The 22,213-nt window shown below is 39.0% G+C and overlaps 1 long non-coding RNA gene across 5 annotated transcripts in view; it reads left to right on the top strand.

Moving 5' to 3' along the window:
• The window catches only part of LOC111574997 (uncharacterized), a 37,386-nt gene extending 21,183 nt beyond the window's left edge, over positions 1-16,203 (top strand). For 2 of the 5 annotated variants that reach the window (XR_004848159.2, XR_004848158.2), the window contains 3 exons: positions 757-840; positions 5,609-5,755; positions 10,804-12,465. This is a non-coding gene — a long non-coding RNA (uncharacterized LOC111574997). The other 3 variants (XR_008603664.1, XR_002746691.3, XR_004848160.2) reach the window with 3 other exon arrangements.
• Positions 16,204-22,213: the final 6,010 nt, after the last annotated feature.

Genomic DNA, 22,213 nt, shown 5'->3' with positions numbered 1-22,213 from the left:
TGTGAGTTGGTTAGCTTATACTTCCTGACTTCCATACCCTGTCTGTGCAGGCTTTTCTTCCCGAGCCCTGCTGAAGACATAAATATTTTAAAAAGGCTCATGTACACAAAGCATTTTTTTTCTAAAAAAAGCTAAAACAGCTGTGCTCTGTAGTTTTTAGCGAGTGTTACTGAAACAGAAGTAAATAGCACTTTTCTAAGAGACTATTTTCAGTGAAAGAGTTTTTTCAGGCAACATTGCAGTGCGGCCTGTGTGGAAGTGCTCAGAATAAACTGCTCATGTTCATCGCAGCGAAGGAACAAGTCAAGAAAATGTGGCTTTGAGCTTAGGTCATTTGCACCACTTTACCATCACCGTTAGTCTATTTAGCTAACTAGCTCAACAGTTTATTCATTGATTTTAATTATGCAACTAAACCACATGCCCATTACATTAAGCAGTTGCAACTAGAGTATTGCATCCAACTACTTTCAACTTTTCAGGAGATTTATTTACAGTAAGTCAACTGCAACTTTGTCCTATTAATGTCTCCTTATATGTGTTTCTGGTGCTTAAGGAGCCAGTAATATTGGGATATTATGTTAAGCGATAGAAGCCTGTTGGAAGATGATTTTTGATGTGGTTTTAATTAAAGTTCCCATTTACTTATAGAAACATGACAAAAATATATACACTATACTGTAAGGGAGATGCTCAGGAAGTCTAGAGATCTGAGACATGTAAATGAAACATGGTGTCATGTTTGCTGTGCTGCAGGTGGGAGGAAGCAATCTCGTTCTGACTGGTACATGATGGATGTTCCCCCGACAAATCCAAGGATTCAGCCCCGCCTGGTGTCATGTTAAGTCTCCGTAGCAATGACATCTTTTTTTCTGTCTCTCTTCAGTCTTCCCTCCTTCTTTCTTGTTTCTTACAGTTTTATTTACCAAATATCTTCCTGTACATCTGTTTGTTGTCACCTTTTCAAATTTTCTTACTCTCCAAAGGTTGATTGTACTTTCCTATCTGCACAGTAAAGATACTCGCATCCAGCTGGCTAAGCATAGGTTGGAGTAAACAGCCACCCTGGTACCTAAACCAACATGAAATCACTTTTTTTTGTTGTTTGTTTTAATTTATTTCTTCACAGCTCAGTTTTGTGCACAAACAAATAAACGTGCAGTGTACCCACCATTGATCTGAATGTACTGTTATGTACATTGTCACCTGTAGATATAAAACTTTTGGCTTTTTCCTCATTTTCACAGATTTAAATGATAAAATAACCACTCTCAGATCTGCCTGGAAGCCATTTCAAAGGATTAACTATAAAACTAGCGGACCTTAACCTCAAGTCTCTCAAAAACATCTGACTGAAGTCACTTGATTGTGTTGTTTTGTGTCATTCTGTGGTCTTTATACATATTTGCTGATCTCTGCATTTATGGTTGTTTCATGTCTCCTTTCATTCATTTTGCATGTCTTTATGGTGCTTTTGGGTCTCCTTGTAGTCATTTCAAACATTTTTGGAATAGATTTTTTGTGTCTCTATTCATTTTTTGTTGTTGTTGACTTTTTAACAACAAATGTTGCTCCATCTTTTCAAACAAATCCTACTTTTGTGGCTACTACCAACCACCAGTTTGCTTAGTATAAAGAGTTGACACAGGATTTAAAATAGCTGAGTAATTGGCAAATTAGATATTGTTTGTTTTATCCGTATTAAAACCAAAGAGTAAAAATGGCAGCCATGAAACACTCCTGTGTATAAACTAGAGTAAAAAGACAGCTTATCACTTGGTGTACATTTTGTTCAAACAAGTCGAACAAAGAGATACATGTTAATTAGTGAGTGAACTAGTTTTTCTTTGGACAGAGCCAGGGTACCTGTTTCCCCCAGTTTCTTCCAGTTTTATTGCTAGCTAATTGGCGACTGGCTGTAGCCTCAGCAGACAAATATGAGAATGGCTTTCAAATAAGTGTATCTCCCAGGGAGCTTCCTGTTTTTTCTTTGTAATCTCCTCTGACAGATTAACATAGTATTATAATTCTTCCTTCTTCTCCTCTCTCTCTTCTCCCTCTTTCTCTCAATCTCCAGTTCTGTTATTATTCTCCTCAGTCCCCAGAGGAGAAGAGGAGGAAGGCCCCACTACTGACTTTGTACTGTCCAAATGTTATTTCATATCATTCATCAGCGCCAGCTTTTACCCTCTGCGGAGAAGCAGGATGCTGGTGAAAGGAGGTGATGAAAGCACTTTGATAGACAAGCTAAATTACCACCAGTCCCAATTCCGCCTAGACCTCCTCTTGAAATCTATAATGCCTTAATTCCAGCATTAGTTAAGTTTTCTCAAGATGTCACTTGAAAAAAAACAGCAGGTTTGATTGTGTTTAATGGAAAGTGTTTCCCGATGTGAAATGATGTAGTTTCTTTTTAGTATAAAGGAACCTGCATGCGTTTAAGCTGCAAACTGTGCTGATGTCCACATTGCACTCAAATCTGATTTTTTCATATGACTTCTTATAGCTATTCCTGTGGGAACCGTGTGGGAAAACTTAAGCTCTAGCACATATTTAGGTGCAGTTTGGAAATAAATGCACCTTTATCATCCTCTTCTGCAACGTCTGGCCACGAGAATTTAAATTTCTCCTTGGGCTCACTCATAAACCTCCACGTGTGCTGTTTAAGTCAGCAAGCAGGTCATTTCAACACATCTTAAGACTGATATAGACCAATTAATTCCCCAAGATCAAAAGTGCCATTCATGGGAGCATATTTTGCATTTTGCCCCAGTTTCTGAAATGAGGCATTTATGCCAAACTGTCTGTGTAAAATGGTGACAGCAGCTTGCAAACTCATGTCTTGCCTCATCACATAACACCTATTTTGAACTCACACTGCTAAAGAAAACTACCTGACATTCCCAAAGTCACATGAAATGACTTTCCTGTCAGACATATTATAGTCAACTTGAGAAAATGTACAAGGTTTTAAAAAGTCCTTTAAGCAGGCGAGGAGACAGCAAAGATCTTAGTGGGATTAACTGTAGAAACTCTGGCATCTGTAACTACACACAACAAAAATGAACATACACATGCATGGAAGTGAATTTTCTATGCAGACAGAACAACAAGAGCAAATCTATTGGACTGAGTAGAAGTCCCATATGTTGAAAATCTGTTTTTACTGTGTTTTGAGGTGTAGCATAACCAATAGGAACCAATTTTAGTTGTCAAAAGAAAGCATTTGAATAATCCTGCCCCCTCGCTGCCTGCTGCTTCTGGGGTGAGCTATTAAAAATGAAAAGCTGCATCACAGTCCACCAGGTATATTTATATTCTACAGCTGCTTCTGCTAACTCTAAAATGCCTCAGTCATGAGAAAACCATACCAAATGTTGTGGTGTTGGCTGCAAGAGTGAACACAAGTCTTCTTGCACTCCCAACATCTAAGGAACTGAAGCCCCAGTGAATTACATTTGTTATTAATGGAAATGTCCCCAGAACAGTAGGAAAATCTTCTCTGTTATCACACTATAATGTGGTTAAAGTTATCATTAGTTCTGTGTAAACTGTATTGCCGAGTGACATTCAGAGATGACAAAAACTTTAACACCAATTTGAAACCAATAAACAAGGACTGGGTGGGTTTCTGTGTTTTAGCATCGCCTGTTCTGCTTCAGTGCAACCTAAACTCAGCAGGTGTTTTCTTCTGTTTGCTTGTCTTCTGCTTTCTGTGTTCAAGCATACTGTATTTTAATACAGTTGAGTCCCCAAAAATGTTCTTGTTTACATATTTTTCTGTTGTCAGACAGCCATGGCTCAAATGCAGTCGATTAAAATTACATTTCAGCCGGCATTTACTTCGGAGCCATTTCCAATCTGTTGCTCAGCATTGCAAAATTACTGATTTTATCACCTTAATGCTGTATGACATACTCACCATAATGTAAAATGATTTGATTATAGCCAAAGATCATAAGAATCTAATGGGCCACAGCAACTTAGTCCTTAAGCATCAAGGTTACACATCAGCTTTAGTTTGACTTAGGTTTTTTTTGTTCAGTTACAGTATATAACTGGGATTCTACTGAGCCCAGAAAATATCCAGGTGTTCAGCCATGAGTCCCTGAACAACATGCTGTAAACCTACATGTGACATCCATCATTTTATTGCATGTGTCCTCATGTAAAAAGTCCTTGGAGGGAAAAAGGTTATTTTTCCAAGCCAACCTTTGTCCTCGCTCTCTCCAGGTCAACAGAGGAAGAAAAAAAAATACTGCATTTTTAGAAAAAGGTTAGAGATGTGAAGTGGAGCATTCAGCCATTGTCAGTTTGTCACTGTCAGCTGGGCCACCAGAGAGCCTCGCCCTGTGAGGCGGGAGGGGTTTGACACAAGGAGGTCGAGGTATTTCTAGTTTCTCATTTCCCAAAGGAGGAGGCATCATGTCAGAAAACTGCATGAGCTGAGAGACAAGAGAGAAGACACTCTGTGGGTGTAAATGATGCATTTTTCATTGCATGGTGTTCATGGTGGCAATGGTTAACTTTGTGGGTACAACATGGCACTACATGCAGTTGCTTGGCCTCAAAGTACATTAAGCAGAATTCTTTGGATTCACGAGGGCATAAAACAGGCTAATAGAGATGGACTTTAATGCAGTCCAACTGAAGACGGTTGTCTGACAGTCATTGTTATCAAGATGAAGATGATTTATTTAGTGTAATGGGCATTTCTTAGCCAGTAAATTTGGTATCTGTATTTCATACCTGTAAACTGGTAAGTAAAATCAAATGTTTAAGTATAAACAATATTATATTACATATAACTCTGCCTGAGGTTATGTCTCACTTGGTCTATATTGATTGACATCATGGGCTTTGGTAGGTTATTTGCAATTGTAGCATGTATTTTCTGTATTTGCATTGTTTTGAAATGTGTTTTTGTAGTACTGAAGAAAGTATTGAGAGATGTCATTGCCGCCGGTGTTTGTGTGCCGTTTTACTTCTGTGGTGGACCTTTGAGGTCTTGGAGAATGCCTGTGTAGGCCCAGCTGTGGCTGGTTTTAGAGCCTGCTCCAGAACCCCAGCTGCCAGTCATCTCAGCTGATTGTCCTGGAACTAAAGACCTGCACTCCAGCCCTTATTCTGTCCGCCTCTTGACCCATCTGATTGGACCACCACTCGGTGTCCTTCTCAACAAAATGCACAGTCGAGGCGGCTGGGATTTAACGTAAACAGTTCTCCTTGGTGCCTCTTGTCGAGTTTTGTGTGTGAAATGTAGCTTCTGTTAGCAGCTGCCTAACTCAGTGAGAAGTTACTCGTGTCCTGTGTGTTTCGTAGCCACTGAGGGGTGGTTAATTGAGTTAATTTACTATGAGGCACTTGTTTTTTTAGGTTCTTTTCTTAATTATGGGTGTTGCTTTTGTGTTTAAGTTTGGCTAAGGAATTTAGTTGTTTAACTAGCTTTCATAACTCTGTTAGCCTTTCTTTGGTTTTATTTGGTTCTTTAATTTAGCAGCATTCACCAGCCCTGTTTTTTACATTGTCACCTTTGCTTTGATAATTACGTCACTAAGCAAGAAATTGCTTTCCATAACACTGTTTTTTTGTTACTCCCTTGTTACAGTATTGTACAGAAAGTTCCTTTGGATTCCCTTTGAGCAAGAACTTGGCAACAGCAGAAGAAAACGACTTCTGGCAGAACCAAGCTCTGGGAGGGCAGCCATCTGCATAGACCGGCTTGAGTGAAGGCAAAGGGAGAACACAACAGCAGGTAGAAAAAAAAGATGATCAATAAACAAAGACAGAAAGTATATAAATGGGGAGAAAAACAAAAACGTCCTCAGTGCATCATGGAAAGTCCCTCTGTAGTTGAAGCTGAAAGTAGCATAACTAATGGACAGATGAGGGTCGTCTATGCCTGCCCTGAATATAAGGTTTATCAAAAAGGAAAGTTTTCATTGTAATTTTAAACTGGGAGCTGTTTGCACAGGAGAGGAGCCTGATCACTAAAGGTTCTGCCTCACTGCAATGTCAGAGGACAGAGTTTCTCAAAAAGAAGTTTGCCAAAAGTCCTGTTTTCAGTGATTCAAAGTTGTGTTTGAGTGAACAAATGGCCATGACTCATAGAAAAAGCTTGATTTTTAATAATACACATGACTTGTACTTTAAACCTGCAGTTGCCCGTTTGACACTTAAACATCATAATGTTAAAATATGGACATACAGAATGATACTTTTAAGTAATCAAAGTACATGGATTAACATTCAGTAAACATTTCAGACATTTTCAGGCAAATTGTTTGTAGTGAACACAGGGAATCAGAAAACATATTGAGCATCTTCCAGAGGCTGCCAAGAACCACACCAGCTCTTGTGTACCACTTGGAAAGACACATCCATGAGACAGAACTGAATAAATAGCACTGACATGGAGAAGATTAGAGATGCTTAGAGGAGATGAAGTAATTATCTATGCACCTACAAAAGCAGTTTGACAGGTCCTGTCACAACATTGTTTCACAGAATAGCATTTTAAGTGTTGGAAGACTCACCTGTTTGTGCTTGTTAGCAGGATTTTAGTTGATGTAGCATTTCAATACAGCACTTTTTAACACAAGGTGTGTGTGAGTGGAGGGGGGCGCCAGTGCTCATACAGCAATGCATGAGTCTGCACACATCTCTGACACAACTTCCCACATCTAGACGGTTGCTATGGAAACAATCCCACAAGTGCAAGAAACACTTCATCACTAAAGTGATTTGGTGTAGATAGACTGCTGCTAAGAAACACACATCAGTCATTTCTACAGTCTTTCTTTTTACCTGGCACATGGGAGGCAACAGATCATCAGTCCAGACTTAGAATACGTAGAAGTGAAGCTACAATTAGCTCCACACAGGAAACACAGTTTGATTTTAAAAGTAATACTACTAGTAATAATGTTAACTAGATGACACGTAGTATGATAAATGTTTAATACAAACTTTATCTTTATTTACAAACGTTTCACACTACATGTCTTCCTTGTCTAATGTCATATTTAATTAGATTTTGGTTGCTTGACTAAAAAGGAGATGAGTGAGACCTTGTTGCAAAACGGAAATGCATAAAATAATAATTTGGGTACAGTAAATATGTTCCTAAGCTGATCTATTTCTACAGAGGCATTACAGCTATGAATGATCCACAGTTTTGTGCTAAACTTCTCATCAGATACCAAATTATGAGTGTTTCCTCACATGTCAGTTGTTTTTCTTTCATTATTCATTACTCCCTTTCTGCTCCTGTTGACTCATACAAGGCAAGCATACACAGGGTTCCAGCTTGATGGCTTAGTAATTCTGCTTTTTGCATGCATGTACACTTTGATGTCCCTGCAAACTTATTCCTTTATCAATCTTGCTTCATCACTAAAAAGTGACGTAAAAAGTTGTGACCTCAGCTCAGAGAGGCATCAGAATTACTGATAAATGCAAAGAAGAAAGAACACTATTAAATAATTGCTAATATTTGGGAAATATGCAGTTAGTGCAGACATTGTCTCCCCCCTCTGTCAGTAAAAGTAATTACACAAGCACTGTTGATGTGTGCTTATGACATAGCATGTCTGTTGATTGCTCTCGTTTCTTAGACTGTAATCCTTCCTTTGAATGCCAAGTTTGTTATTTTTTTGTTATTTTTCTTGAGCATCGGAAACTTCTCTAGGACACCTCCTAGGTTTTTGCCTCCTAGGTTTGTGTGCCATAGGGTATGCCATACTCCTGCTTGCTGTCAGTATTCACCTCTGGCAAACAGATGATTCCTATTTGATGTAAAACACATTACTGCCTGTGCACCAGCGCAACAGTGGGATCACAGACTCAAGGGTGTACCCCGGTATATTGCAAAATACAGACCATTATAGACTTTATCAGTATCATGTGAACTTGTTTGGCAAGAGCTTGAATGTAACTAATGTTCATTTATATGAGTAAATCATACACTCCAGCTTTAACAAGATCAAAACAGAAGTAAATGAAAGTGTTTGCAGGCTTGGATCCACATCATTCAGATAATACATTTTGGAGTGTCCCTCTCAGTGACGAAAGTATACTCAGGTGACTTAAAGTGCCTAAACGAGATGTGTTTCGGACTAACAAGCTAAGCACTTCTTTCCTTTACCCCTTAAATCAGTTTGTTTTTATTATACATTCATTATAGATATTTTCTGTGTTATTTAACTCTTCAGTTGAAAGCCCGATGGATTTCCCCTGTTACTGTGGTGAGTCATGCAGCCTTAAAGCAATGCAGAAAGGCATAATGCTGTTTGAGAATTGTTTTCTGTTTTGTCTAGAGTGAAACTTGAAACTGAATTTTCAAATAATTTGGCCTTAAATCACCTATGGAGCCAAAAAGCAACTTATGAATATTGGTTTAAAACTAAATCTATGAGCAATATTTCTAAAAATAAAACAAAATTGCTGTTATTGTCTACTAGAAGAACACATAATTAAATATATTACTACCACTACTACAAATGTATGTTTTAAGCCATTTAAATGTATTTGTTAAGGGCTGCTAAAGGCTGTGGTCATAGTTAAACGCTGCCTGCTAAAGACAAGACAAACCTACAGAGCACTGCAGCCATCTGTGCAATGCAAAGACATCTGTTTATAAAGTCAGACCCAACCATCAACCTTAACAACCTCCATTCAATAAGTGTTGAGGAACTACTTCCAGCTTTGCTCCTGAGAGATGACAGTCCCCAGATTACTAATGGGGGAAGAGTAAACAGACTCTGATTTACAGCATTTTTTGTATATAAACACAAATCAATGCATTCAGTAATGGGGTTTAAAAGCTTTATGTAAATCAATGAATACAAACAACAAATGAAAAAAAATAACTCAGCTTTATTTGGTTGATTTGCTTTTTATTTTTGCATTCCTCTGCACTACTGAGATCTGAATGAACTTGTAAAAAATGTATTTAGTCGCATCCCACGACCCCATTAGACTTTGCTTTTGGCACATTGCACTCATCCAACCAGTAGAGGGAAGCAGAGGAGCTCTTTTATAATGTTCCAACATTCTTCTCAGAGCTCCAGTGCTGCCACTGACCTTAACTCATTTTTTAACTCATGAAGTCGCCACTCACTTGACTGTGTCACATTCAAAACACAAGCGTCTGTGACATGCACAGCAACATCTAGGACGCATGTTAATAAAACAACAGAGCTGTAGCTGTAGGAGGCAATTTAATAAGTTACACAAACAGCATCTGTGTTTGGGGTGATATTTTCAGGTGTAGATGAAAACAAATCATCTGTCAGTTTGAAGACCAAAATCTCTACTGAGGACAGTATTGTCTTACTCGCATTGTAACTTTAAACCACAAGATTGCAGCATTGTTACAATTTTATTCTGCTATTTGAGGTAGGATATACACTTCCATACTTGGCTAAACACAAAAATTGGATCCCATGGAACATTTGAAGACGAAGAAGATAAAATACTTCATATATAAATCATGGAGCTCAAACTAATAATGTTTTAAATGAAACTGACACAGGATAAAATGATTTTCCACATGCTCAAAGTCATGAATGTCAACAGTAAAAACTGAAGAAAGCAGTGACATGAAGATTTTAATATAACCACATGCATTCCCAAATAACCCATACATGAAGATAGAAAATGCATTCACTAATGTGTGCTAAATTTTTTTTATTTCCTGTATTATAAAGTTTTTACATGTGCTTTTAAAATCTCTGTCATAAAATCAACAGGTAAGCTGTCCAAAATTTCACCTCTCTGCTGATCTGCGGACACTAAATCACTCGTTTCATGACAGTGTTCATAAATATTAATGTTTACTGGTCTCTTATGTATAACACAACACAAGTTTCCACCACCTACCTGATGCACTTAGTACAACATGCATGTGCTTACTGAGTAGCCAACACTGAATCTTGTCGAATTTCTCTAGGTGGCACTCTTACTGTGCTTATGGCTGTTGTTTGCACTCATACTCTCCAGGACTGTAGAATAGCTGTTCACTACTTACTCTCACCCTGCTGTGGCAGTTTCTTTCAGATAAATAAAACACTGTGTAACTTGTTCAAGAAAAGATGGGTTTGTAGAGGATTTTTGATACATATATATAAACATTTTTGAGATCTTGGCCACCTATGTGCTTCTGTTTTCATCATTTGTGCAAAGGTTAAACATGTCTCAGTACCTACCAGCACTCACACGAATTTGTTGTAGTAAATGATCATTTGAACATTTATTTATCAAAATGTCAGACTATCTCTTTAAACATTCAGGTTTTACAGCCTGAGAGCATTGAATGAGTTCAGGCAGAGCACTGACATTATTCAGGCTGGTCTGCGTCATCTGTTTCATTCATGCTTCTGCTTTAGTTGATCTATCAGCTGTCAAATAAGTGTTTAAGCTCATGTAGGTTTATGGCTCTCTGTATAGGATTGAGTTTAATTTAAGTCTAATTTTGTGCCAATACAAACAGAATAAGCAAGCTCTAATGAGATAGTTGTGACAGAAGTCATATAAGCTTAAGTATTAGGCCTCCAAATTATGGGATTATCTAGTAGTACTCAATAAGAAAAACTAAATGAAACTGCAATACATATGTATATATAAAAACATACCACTCGTAGTATCAACCAGTTCATAATGGTCAGAAAAGAGAGGAAAGGGACTTGAATGTGCAGTTACAGTTGTTACACTTGCACATTACAGCAAGTTTCCATTACTCGGTCTGTTTATGTCAAAACAGCAGCCTCACATAACTGAGAATCTGTCTTTTCATGATTTCAGTACCTTGTGATGCCAGTGAGGCCACAGACTGCTTGACCAGCAGCCTGAACCTGCCGCACCCCACAGCCCGTCTCAGTCATTTCCTTTCTGGGCAGCTCTGTGTGCCTGCTCAGCCCAAGGCCAGGCTGTTCCTGTTTGGATTCCTGCAGGAATGGGTAAGATTTACCATGGAAGATTTTGTTTGGAGTGTTGCCTCAGCCACAGCGGTGCCACGTTCTTTCCTCTTCCTCCTCAGCTCAGGCTAAAGAGGTGAAGCCCCCGTTGGTGGACTCGACTTGTGTAGACTCTGAAATGGAAATGGGTCTCTTAGATACGAAGCCAAACATGTTAGTGGAAATTTATTCCGTCATATTTCAAAACCATTCATCTGGCCTTTGAAGCACTTTGAGCATAAAGTCACTCTGTTCAGCAGATTGAAAAAAGACAAATGAGTTTTTCCCCCCATAGAATATATATCGTAAGAAAATGTCTCTTATATAGAGTAATGGTGGCAGACACCAGGTTATTATCATTTCTGTTGGCCAGTTTTTGTTTGCATGCAAATTCCTTATTGCTGTTCTTTTTTGTTTGTTTCTTTTTTGTGTTGGTGTCCTATAAATAAGTAAAATCCAGTTTTGTATTAATTTTATTTTACTGTGAAACTGAATGTAAGTAAAACTTTTTCACAACCACAGAAAACCTGACATCAAATTTTTCCAGGGAAGTTTCCACAAGAACAACAGGTGTAAGCAAGCTGACATGGAAATGACTTAGTCCTGCAGAATACAATGTTTTATTTCTTCCTCTGAGACTGTCATTGTGATGTCAGCCCACTTTCTCCCATAAAATATGCTCTTTTTCTCCCCATGTATAGTTATTGAGTCATTACTTTCTTCTATCAGTGACATTTCCTTTGAAAACAGTTGAGTCGTGTTAGCACTGCAGTTTGCAGAGAGCTAATGGTGTCTGGCAAGTTTAGATTTGTGGCCTATTTAGCTCTAAAAAAAAACCTGTGCACTGAGGCCAAGGCCAAGGTCTTTCTTTTATGCAGCGCTTTGCCAGAATAGCATCTCCATCATAAAGACTAGCATGGCAGTGTGTGAAAGCAAGACCTCTGTTGGTACACAATAAATCAACCCCAGTCAGTGTACACAGAACAAAGGAAGTACATTTCTGTTTTATTACTCTGCCAAGGAACATGGCGGAGTTTTGTGATGATCGGTGTTGGTCTGTCTGTTTGTTTGTTAGCAACATTACTCAAAAATGGACAAACGGATTCGGAAGAAATTTTCAAGGAAGGATTTCTGATCATCAATACAAACTGATAATTGGGTAAACGGTCACAAGCAAACGACTGTCTATCAGAAAGTTTTCATTCCAACCAGTCTAAATATTCAGCGAAATGTAGGAATGTAAAACATAATATTCCCTCCTGTAGTTCTGTGTGGTATAGACTATACAGTAAATATCTCCTGTATGACTTAGGACCTTTCTATAGCTCATGAGGGAGGCCCAGCCGAGTTTAAAGCACTGCTGCTGGGATATAGACGACTGGGAAATGGGGTAGGTGAGGAATGTTTGGTGCCTCCCTCTTCAGACTGTTTACACCTTCAGCCAGTGACTGCACATGGGTGTGCCAGTTTAATAGAGGAGTATACTGTCACTTTAACAAAGTTGCTTTTGTCCGCCTATTTCAGACTTTGCAAGTTTTCCCCTGGGTTCTCATTTGTCTGATGGGACGTTTTCCACTGAGATGGCAAACTGACTGGTGGTCACTTGCAGACAGTTGCCAGGACTCAACATGGAACTCAAACAAGAAACATTATAGCACATGTTCAGAATCTGTATGACACATGATCTGCATTCATTCTCCCTCTGTTGGGTGTAGATGCACACACACTAACCCTACCTTTAAACATCTCTGACTTAGAAAGTTGAGAAAAGTGGTAGTTGAGGACATTCAGTGAACGTGTTATTTTGATTTTAGATGAAGGTTTTGTTTGCCAGTTACAGATATTTTAGAGAAGTCCTCATCAGATGTTCATGATATGCTGCCAACTAAAGTAGAGCACTTAAGAGCAAGTGGCGCAGCAATGTCAGTGCAGTTTGTCATACTCATAAGTGTGTCATTAAGAACATATCACCAGAAAGAGAGCAAAATACATGTTATGTTAGTGGTACTGCTATGTTTTCTTCTTAATCACGGTCCTGTTCAGTGAAAAAGTAAATGTAAAACCATTTCCCTCTGTGCGATATACTGGTAGCTAGGGTCTTGAATTATATGGGTAATCAGCCTCAGTGGTCTCATTCAGTCTGCTGCATGCTCTACATGCCACACCTCCCTCATCAGAGGATCTCTAAATATAGAATGTGACATATTCAGCCCACAACTGTTTGATTACCCATATATCTCAGAGAGCAGATGTTTGAGATGCCAATCCATGGAGAGGCCTCACCCCATTTTTTTTTTCAGTATGTGCGATCACCCCTTTAATGTAGCTCCACAGCTTTAGATGTGAACTTCAAACATTATGATGATGTTTCTTCTCTGGCCAAACCTATAAAACCTGCAGTGATACCTTTTAATGCAGTGATTCAGTATTTATCTGCTACTCAGTGTCTGTAATCAAGAGGTTTTACCATGACACAAACTGCAGTAGATGTGACCGGCCATGAAGAGTAGTGAACCAGTAGTGTGAGTACAGTAGTGATTTGTGAGATTTCGCGCAGTACGAAGGATAATACCTGAGCTGAAAACACTAGATAAGATTTGAAAAATACCACATGCATCAAGTGTTTTCAGCCCAGGTAATATCCTTCATACTGCGCAAAATCTCACAAAACGGATCTGGGACACCTTATCTTTCCATTGACAATCTGATGTCTACATTTCACTACTAGGGACTTTAAAGGACATCAAGTCAATTCAATTTTCAATTCACAGTAAAAATGTTGGATGTCCTTTAAAGTCCCTTTGTTATCATAGTTTTAGGCCCCACCTTGTGGAGAGTATGCAGAGAAAGTTCAATTTTTTTAAACATTTTTTTTCTTAGGGTAAATTGTGCACTTCCAGGATAAACGTGTTTAATCCAATTACAACAAAGTGTTTCAATAAAATCATGCACATATTGTAAAAAGAGAGCTTTGCTGCACTAGTTGCACAGACAGAGCTGTAGCAGTTATCATGACGCAAGGGTTTCTTGCAGTACAAAGAAAAGCCAGAGTACATTACTATAACAGAGGTACAAATCATAGTCGGCATTAAACATTTAGTTGCTGTAGGCATTGATGTTGGTGCCAAGAGTAAGGGACTATTTTAAAGCGTTGATGCAGTAAAAACCTTTCTATTGTAATAGTCAGCCGTTGACAGCATTAAAACAGGGAAATTACTCTGTTAAGCTTTCCCATTGCGATTGCAAAATGAAAGCCGGGGAGACATGTGGCTGGTGAAGTTATAACTGACACTCTGATGATCCCCGGTGGCCTCAGATGTCCTGCTCAAATGTCCTGAAGAAACACATCGAACTAATTCGAGGGGAAATTGTTTTTCTACTGACTCTGTACACCTTGACCATAATAGGAAAGATAAGAAGTAAACAGCAAACATAGATCTACGTCCGCACACTGCCCCATTGCCGGCAGCAACAAACTGAAAATATTCAAGATAAGATTATAAGAAACACAAGCAAACATGAATGTCACTGCAGATACTATTCAGTCGCCTTTCTTTCGTTCAGTTACTGCATCTATTCACTCTCTTCACAGATGTCAGATTCCATGTGACATGACTTCAGGCAAGTAGAAATTTAAATTCTCCAAATGGAATCTGAAGGAGTCACTATTTAAGTTCAGACAGGACACTTTGTCATTTAACCGTTTATTTCAAAATGACATGCACTTGGTCGTGACTCTGCTCAAGTGATTTTCTGGAACAAACTGAGCAAGCTCGACACGGACAGTCCTTGAGATCATAAACCCCCAAACTTGCACTTTGAAAGGGAGCAGATGAGTAGTTACCTTGAAATGAAATGGAGTTTTGTGAAATAAACCTAATTGTACCGACAAATGTGTCGCATTTCCTCTGAATTCATGCAAGTAGCATGACCTTTTATCTGAATGCATAGAATCATCAACATGTCGAATGCAAACGGATGAATGTCTGGCAAGTATAGTGACTTGATACAATGGAAATCAAATATGTGAGATATGAGACTGACGCATGATGCATTTCCTTTGAATGCATGCAACCTTTACATCTGATTGCAGGCAATCAATGGCATGCTGAATGCACACAGCTGAACATCTGGCAAGGCACTATTATATTGACTTGATACACGGGAAATGAAGATCAGAGCACCTTTATAATAATATTAATCAACTTTGAAAGCCTAAGGTCAATGAATTACTCATGCTTATCTCAAAAGAAGACAGATATAGTGACGCCGTGCAAGGAATAGATTTTCTCAGTGTGTGAAATGAACTTCCCATGACTAAGAAACACCCTAAGCCACAAGGAGGACTGTCATAAGTGGGTATCTACATGTAGACTAAACATCCAGACTTTAAGTGAGAACTGACCTTGCACCAAAAAGCTTAATAGTAAGATGTTTATTGTTGCCTGCTGGATGAACTTCTTTGGTCCATTGAAGACGAGGTAACAATATCCTTTCCTAAGAAATTTAGAACTGCAGGGTCTAAATGTCTTTAATAAAACCGGACTTCAGAAATTAAACATACAGACTTGACAAGTATTGAACCAGATTATGTTTGGACTCGATTGGTTTGGTCAAATGTTGGCAAGACAAGCTGCAGGGAGAAACACTGGAGCACAGACATGACTGAGGAGCACTCAATGTTGACTGATGCTTCATTGCCTCAAAACACATTCATCTTCCTGCAGGAAGGGGATTAGATCGTAACAAAGTGGCAGGCAGAAAGCTAGTGGGCAAGGATAGAACCCCTAGGCCACACATCTGCAAAACATTAGTTATTAAAGAAGATCCCCAAAACCCGACCAATGATTCCAGTGTGTCATTATAAATGAAGCATCAGAGCTGGATGCTTCAGATCTGTGGTTGCTCTCCCACCAACTGGCTTAGTCTCCATCTGTAGGATGCTGCTGCTCCAGCCCACTGCTCCCAGCTGCCCATTTCCACCAATCTACTCTGCATTGCCCTTACTATACTTGATTTGCTCATCTACATATTTTTGAATTTACCACCAGCTATATATGTAGTATATTTCATGCCAGAGCCGTACACCACAGCAGTAAACTATAATCAGTTTCCATGTTAGTTGTACTTTGCATGTATCTTCTGTCTTATTGTGCATGTATCAAATTGTGTTTTATGGTCCTTGTGTCAGGCATATGGGTTCTGTAAAGCATCTTGAGACAATTTGACTGTAATTGGCGCTATATAAATAAAATTGAATTGAAAATTGCAAAGGTTATGCTGTTTCAATGCCTGTATAACGGTGACCCATTGTGAATCTGATCGCAAGCCATGAAGACTTAAGATGACTTGTCCACAATTTAGAAAGTCTGGACACAAGATAGCTGCTGAGAAATGATTAATGTTGCATCGTTAAGGTGTCTAACAGGGACCGTGTGATCATACTTCCTCATAGACTGAGATGATATAGCATCTGCAAAACTAATCCGAATAGATCTAACTTGACCTGGGGCAGATACTCATTTGCTGGAATCTAGAGAGAAAGTCAAGTCACTGATAATAATGCATTTAAAACAAGAGCCGGTGCGCCAAAGTGATCTCCAGTGAAGTAATATAATTGGAAGTATGAACTACCTAACAGGTCTAAGTATTGTGTTTGAGTCCCTGCAGAATTAGTGTGAATTTCCCATAGTAAAAGTAATGGTTTAAGCCTCTTCAACATATTTAATACTACTTTACCTGACCATAATACTTGGAAAGGCTGAAGCCATATGGTGTTATTAATCATGGACATGAACACATCTAGTTTAATATTAAAGCTACACTGCCAAAGTGTTATTAAATATGGAAATTAAGTTCTATTTTACATATGGAAATTAACCTAAATGCAATTTAAGCTGATACTGACTGATTCAATAGGTCATACCCCTATACTGAAAGTAGACAGGTTAATCTCTGAAATCAACAATTCTTGGCTATATTATTCTAAACATGTAGCTATTATATTAAATCTAACTATGTAGTTAAACCAAACTTTTTTCTTTTTGGACACGACAACCAAAGTCAGACTGCAAACAAAATGTGGCTTATGTTTTAGCTAAACTCCAAATGGATGCCACTGAGAGGGTGAGGAAACCTTCCTAGCACCATCTATGAAGTCCACTTTCTTTAACTGAGTAACATCCATCCATTTTCTATACACCACTTTTCCTCTGTATGGTCGCAGTGGAGCCTATCTAAGCTGACTTCTGGAGAAGGCAGAGGACACCCTGGACAGGTCACGAGTCAATCACAGAGCCAATACAGACAACAAGGTGTGCTCGCATCAACACCTACAGACAATTTAGAATCACCAGTTAACCTCAGCATGTCTTTGGACTGTGGGAGAGAGCCAGAAAACCCATGCAGGCACAGGAACAATATGCAAACTCCACATAGAAAGACCTTAAACGCCACGTAGGGTGACAGTGGGCGACACCATTGCACCACTGTGCTGTATGTACCTGCTTTTCTAATTAGCACAAGGCATGATCTACCAATGCATAGCTGAAGAAAGATGGCACAGAGCAGGATTCGAGAAACACCTGACTTGCTGAACATCTACGCATCAGTAGACACTAAATCTACTTTTCACCAATATAGCTAACACAGTAACTGGCCACACCAGTTACAGTGACACCAAAACAGCTTCATGATTTACTTGCACAAATGTGACCACTTGAAGTTTTAACTTACATGCTCTCAAACGTTTGTCTGAAGCCCTGGATGGGACTGATGGTGCATTAACCCTCTGGTCAAGGGAAACTTGTAAGCTGATGATCAATATTGTGTCAGACCAAGGTGTTTTATCTATAAGCTTCAAAAGCTACCTTAAACACAGTCATTGCAATATTTCATGAAAGACTTGACTTGTGATCTCGAGAATAACTGATATCAACACAACCACCAAGACTTTTCCATCAAAGTCTGATTCAGACGAAATCAACATCTTCAGGGTGCACAGGTGGATATGCGCTGACGTCACTCTGGTGGGCGGAAACAGCGGACTTGAACCCGGAAGTTGTACGGCAGGTAACCGGCGCTGAGCAAACTTGGATTTCGGAGTTTGAATTACAGTTAATGGTATTTAGACGAGATGCAGGTGGGCATATGGAGGAGACATGACGAGGGGAGGTCGGGTGAGAGGACGATCGACAACTTCCGGCCCGCTTTGATTAGACGGATCGACCTGGACATAATCACAGTCAGAAGGTAAGAACAAACCTCCAAACACTGTTTCATAACCTGTGTGAGAGATCTGACAGGAAGATGAACAGAGGCTGGTGGAGCAGAGTGGATCAACTCTGACTCGGTTATAAAGATATCTAAGTGGGAGGGCTGGATTTAGTAGTAAACGATTGGACAGAAAAGGACCTCGACTCCATTCCTGTCTGAACTAAGTCAAAGCTCCATCGCTTGAGTGTGGGTTGGGGTATATGCGCCCTCTCTGGTTTAACTATTTGATTTGTTTGCATTCCTGCTAGAGTTCTGTTTCTGTTTCATTTCCACTTGAGCTTCAGCTGTAATTAAAAGTGAACTTTAGCTGGCATCAGTAGCACAGCTTTATGACTCATGTAATTTATTTAGAAAAAAAATGAGGTGACAACACAGGCAATGACTGCACCAGAATAATAAGTTAGAATTTTTCCATATTCAGCGTCGCACAGAAACAAATATACTCGTTGTATGGTCTGTATAGAAGGGGGCTTTTAAAATGAATAAAAATCAAGGGGGAAAGACACTTCTCTGATTGTGTTCTCATGCTGGATTTTGAAAATTGAACAAAAAGTGTATTTTAGAAAAGAAATTAATAAATGACAGGTAGTGGATATCAGGACAGTTGAGTCCCCCCAGAGTAGACTTTTCTACAAAGAGAGGATAAGTATTAAAGCTCCTGGCTGCATGCCAGGCCCGCAGAAGATGTTTCTACATGCAGGTAAAGGTATAAAAAAAGGCTTGTTCCTTGTGCGCCCTGATTCCATAAATCTCTGAGCTGTGTATATTGTGGCTCTTTTTTTTGATAAAAAGCAAGCTTTGACATGACTTTATCAAACATGTTGACATTCTTCCAGTTTCTCCTCTTATGTCCTTATCAGGATAAAGAGAATTTCCTTCAGCAGCATTTGAGTCAACATGGCAGAGAGTTTTGTTGTGTCTGCTGCCTTTTGTATTTAAGGAGACAAAAGAGAATCGGTTTGATGTTTTTTTCTCGTTATCATCTAATGTAATCTACCTTTGAAGTTTTCTGACAGTGACCACCCAGGTGCTGTGTTATTACAACACCCCCGGACACTCTTGGCACTGAGAGGCTGTGTAATGTTTCACATGCTTCCAATACTAAATCCAAGGGTTATTAAGGCCTCTTTTATTTAGCAGCATGACTTGCGGGCTGGGGCTGCACAGTGGCGTAGTGGTTAGCACTTTCGCCTTGCAGCGAGAAGATCCCTGGTTCGCGTCCCGGCTTTCCCGGGATCTTTCTGCATGGAGTTTGCATGTTCTCCCTGTGCATGCGTGGGTTTTCTCTGGGTACTCCGGCTTCCTCCCACAGTCCAAAAATATGCTGAGGTTAATTGATTATTCTAAATTGCCCGTAGGTGTGAATGTGAGAGTGCTTGTTTATCTCTGTATGTAGCCCTGCGACAGACTGGCGACCTGTCTAGGGTGTCCCCTGCCTTCACCCGAGTCAGTAACCCTGACCTTGGTGAGGATTAAGCGGTGTATAGATAATGGATTGATGGATGGACTTGCGGGCTAAGCTTCAAAGAAATATTAAATTCGTCGGGGAGAAATGTAAAGCAGACATATCCTATGAGTGAAAGAGGAGCTGCTACAGATACAAAGTTGGAAAAGATACACATCTGTTTTCTTGCTGATATTTATAGTAGATAAGAAGACTTATTTATATCTGTCCATGGAGGAATCAGCGGCTAACCTTTAACACAACTGCAAATAAAGCCACAAATGCTGTTTTGTACAGATTCGGATTCAGGTGTTTTAGTTTATTTTGGGGGATTTTATCCTTTAAGAACAGAGGAAGAGTGGATAGAGTAGGGGAATGAAGCACAGTAGATACCATTTAAAGCAGGGATGCGCTGCTCAGGGCATAAATGTGGTGTGAGTGCTCACCAGCTTGTTGTTTCCCCCTGGTTTCCGGTGTTTATGCTAAGCAAACTAACCAACTGTTGGCTCCAGCTTCATATTTAAAGAGCAGACATGGTACAATGGTATTTTGGACCTCTTGGTTTTCCCCCAAAATGTCAAACTATTTCTTTAACTCTGCAGCAATGTGTCCCTGAATTGGACCTGCGTCATTGTATATTGTCTTTTATGACACACCTATTAACGAAGAAAAAGAACTGATATGAAGCTTAGAAGAATAAAGTTCATATTGAATAACTTGACTGGTCTTATCATTGCTGCTGATAAGGCAGTGGAGTTGAGTGTTCGTCAGTGGCAGCAAACTGACATCACTGTAAGCCGGAGTGATTATCAAAGCTCATCCAAGGTCATGAGAATAAAGAGCTCCTCTGTTTGGAATCTGACCAGCAAACAGCCAGCTGGCCACAGCTGAGATGAACCATCTCAAATTATTCTCATCCACTTCCTCAAAGACAAAATGTTCTGTTTCCGAGGAAGAACAAAAACTCAAACTGCACTTAATACGGAGAGGCGAATAAAGAAGGAGAAGAAGTGCAGACACTAAGGCCATTATCTGTCTAAACAAGAGCAAACATGTCGCAGTAATTTTATACATTCAACAAGCCATTCCTTTAGCTTAACCTTGCAAGCTTTCTTGCAAAAATGATCCAATTCACCAGCTTAGTAAAAGCACAGACTTTGTCAGCACTCAAAACCCAAAACCTACTTAATGAAATGTGAAAGCTGAAGCACAAAGCCAACCGCTTCTTTAACGTATTTAAATCTTCACGCTCTGCTTGGGGATATATGATTTGCAAAACACTGCATTTTCTTTGAGGGCACAAGCACGAGAAAATTATCTCTCTTTTCCTACTATTAAACTTTCATTATAGAGTTAAATAATTCATGTATTAGTCCAGATTTCAGTATAGTTTTTGTGTTTTGCTAAATGGGCTTTAACCAGTGATACAGCGACGATGATATTTTAAATAATGAAATTAGTTCATATTATTATAATTATCCTACAAGGGTCCGTAATTTCCCGGAGTCCCGACTTGTGTGGAGGCTCTGCACAGCTATACTCACTTTTAGGGCCTTTTTAAAATACCTATGAAACAAACAATATGTACTGTGTTGATTACTGAGCTCTGTAGTTGCTGATTGTGTTACTTTTGGATGCAGACCAGCTTGGTGTTGCTCTGTGTTTTCCATCTTTGTGGATCTGAAGGATTTTCATTTTGTGGTTGTCACCTTTCCTCAATATTTAAGTGCACTGTTTGTGATATATGTATATATGTGTGTGTGTGTGTGTGTGTGTGTGTGTGTGTGTGTGTGTGTGTGTGTGTGTGTGTGTGTGTGTGTGTGTGTGTGTGTGTGTGTGTGCATATATTTTTTTCTATATTTGTCTTATAGATTTTTTTATTTATTTTTTTTGCTGATTGTCTTCTATATTTGGGTTTAGAATATACATATATATATATATATGTAGATATGTGTATATACATATATATATGCATTTTTTTGTTGTTCATTTCCTCTATATTTGTATATATATATATATATATATATACATATACATATATATTAGTAGTAGTAGTAGTAGTAGTATTTATATTTTTTATTTTTATTTTTTGCAATTTTTTTTCTCTATATTTGGGTCTTACAGGGTTAAGTAAACGTCCACAATTTTACTTATTTGAAGAGGTCTTTAATTTCTTAATCTCCAACACAGTGAAATCATTTTCATGAAACTCACTGAGTATATGTGAGCTGACTGAGTGGGCAGTTGCTTGTAAAGGCTTGTTTGTCAAACTGGAGTGCAGCTTTTGACCTGCAGAAGTGTACACACTATTTCTACAGTGGTCTAATTTCACTGTGCGAGACTGAATGCGGAGCGAACGGTCAGCGAAGGTCATGCTTGTCTACGGGACTGCATTCACATATATTGGTCAAAAGTCATGTTTTGTCTGTGCGTAAGCTTTTTTTGTGTCAGAATATGCATTCACACGTGTGTAAAGAAAGTAAGTTCCGCTGTGGAGCATGCTTGGAACTACAGAGGTTCGTCTAACACAAACACACAC

Source organism: Amphiprion ocellaris, chromosome 13 (assembly GCF_022539595.1).
Source record: "Amphiprion ocellaris isolate individual 3 ecotype Okinawa chromosome 13, ASM2253959v1, whole genome shotgun sequence".
In the NCBI taxonomy this organism is placed as follows: Eukaryota; Metazoa; Chordata; class Actinopteri; family Pomacentridae; genus Amphiprion; species Amphiprion ocellaris.
Note: the sequence above shows the minus strand (reverse complement) of the source record. Positions and strands in the feature narration are given on the sequence as shown.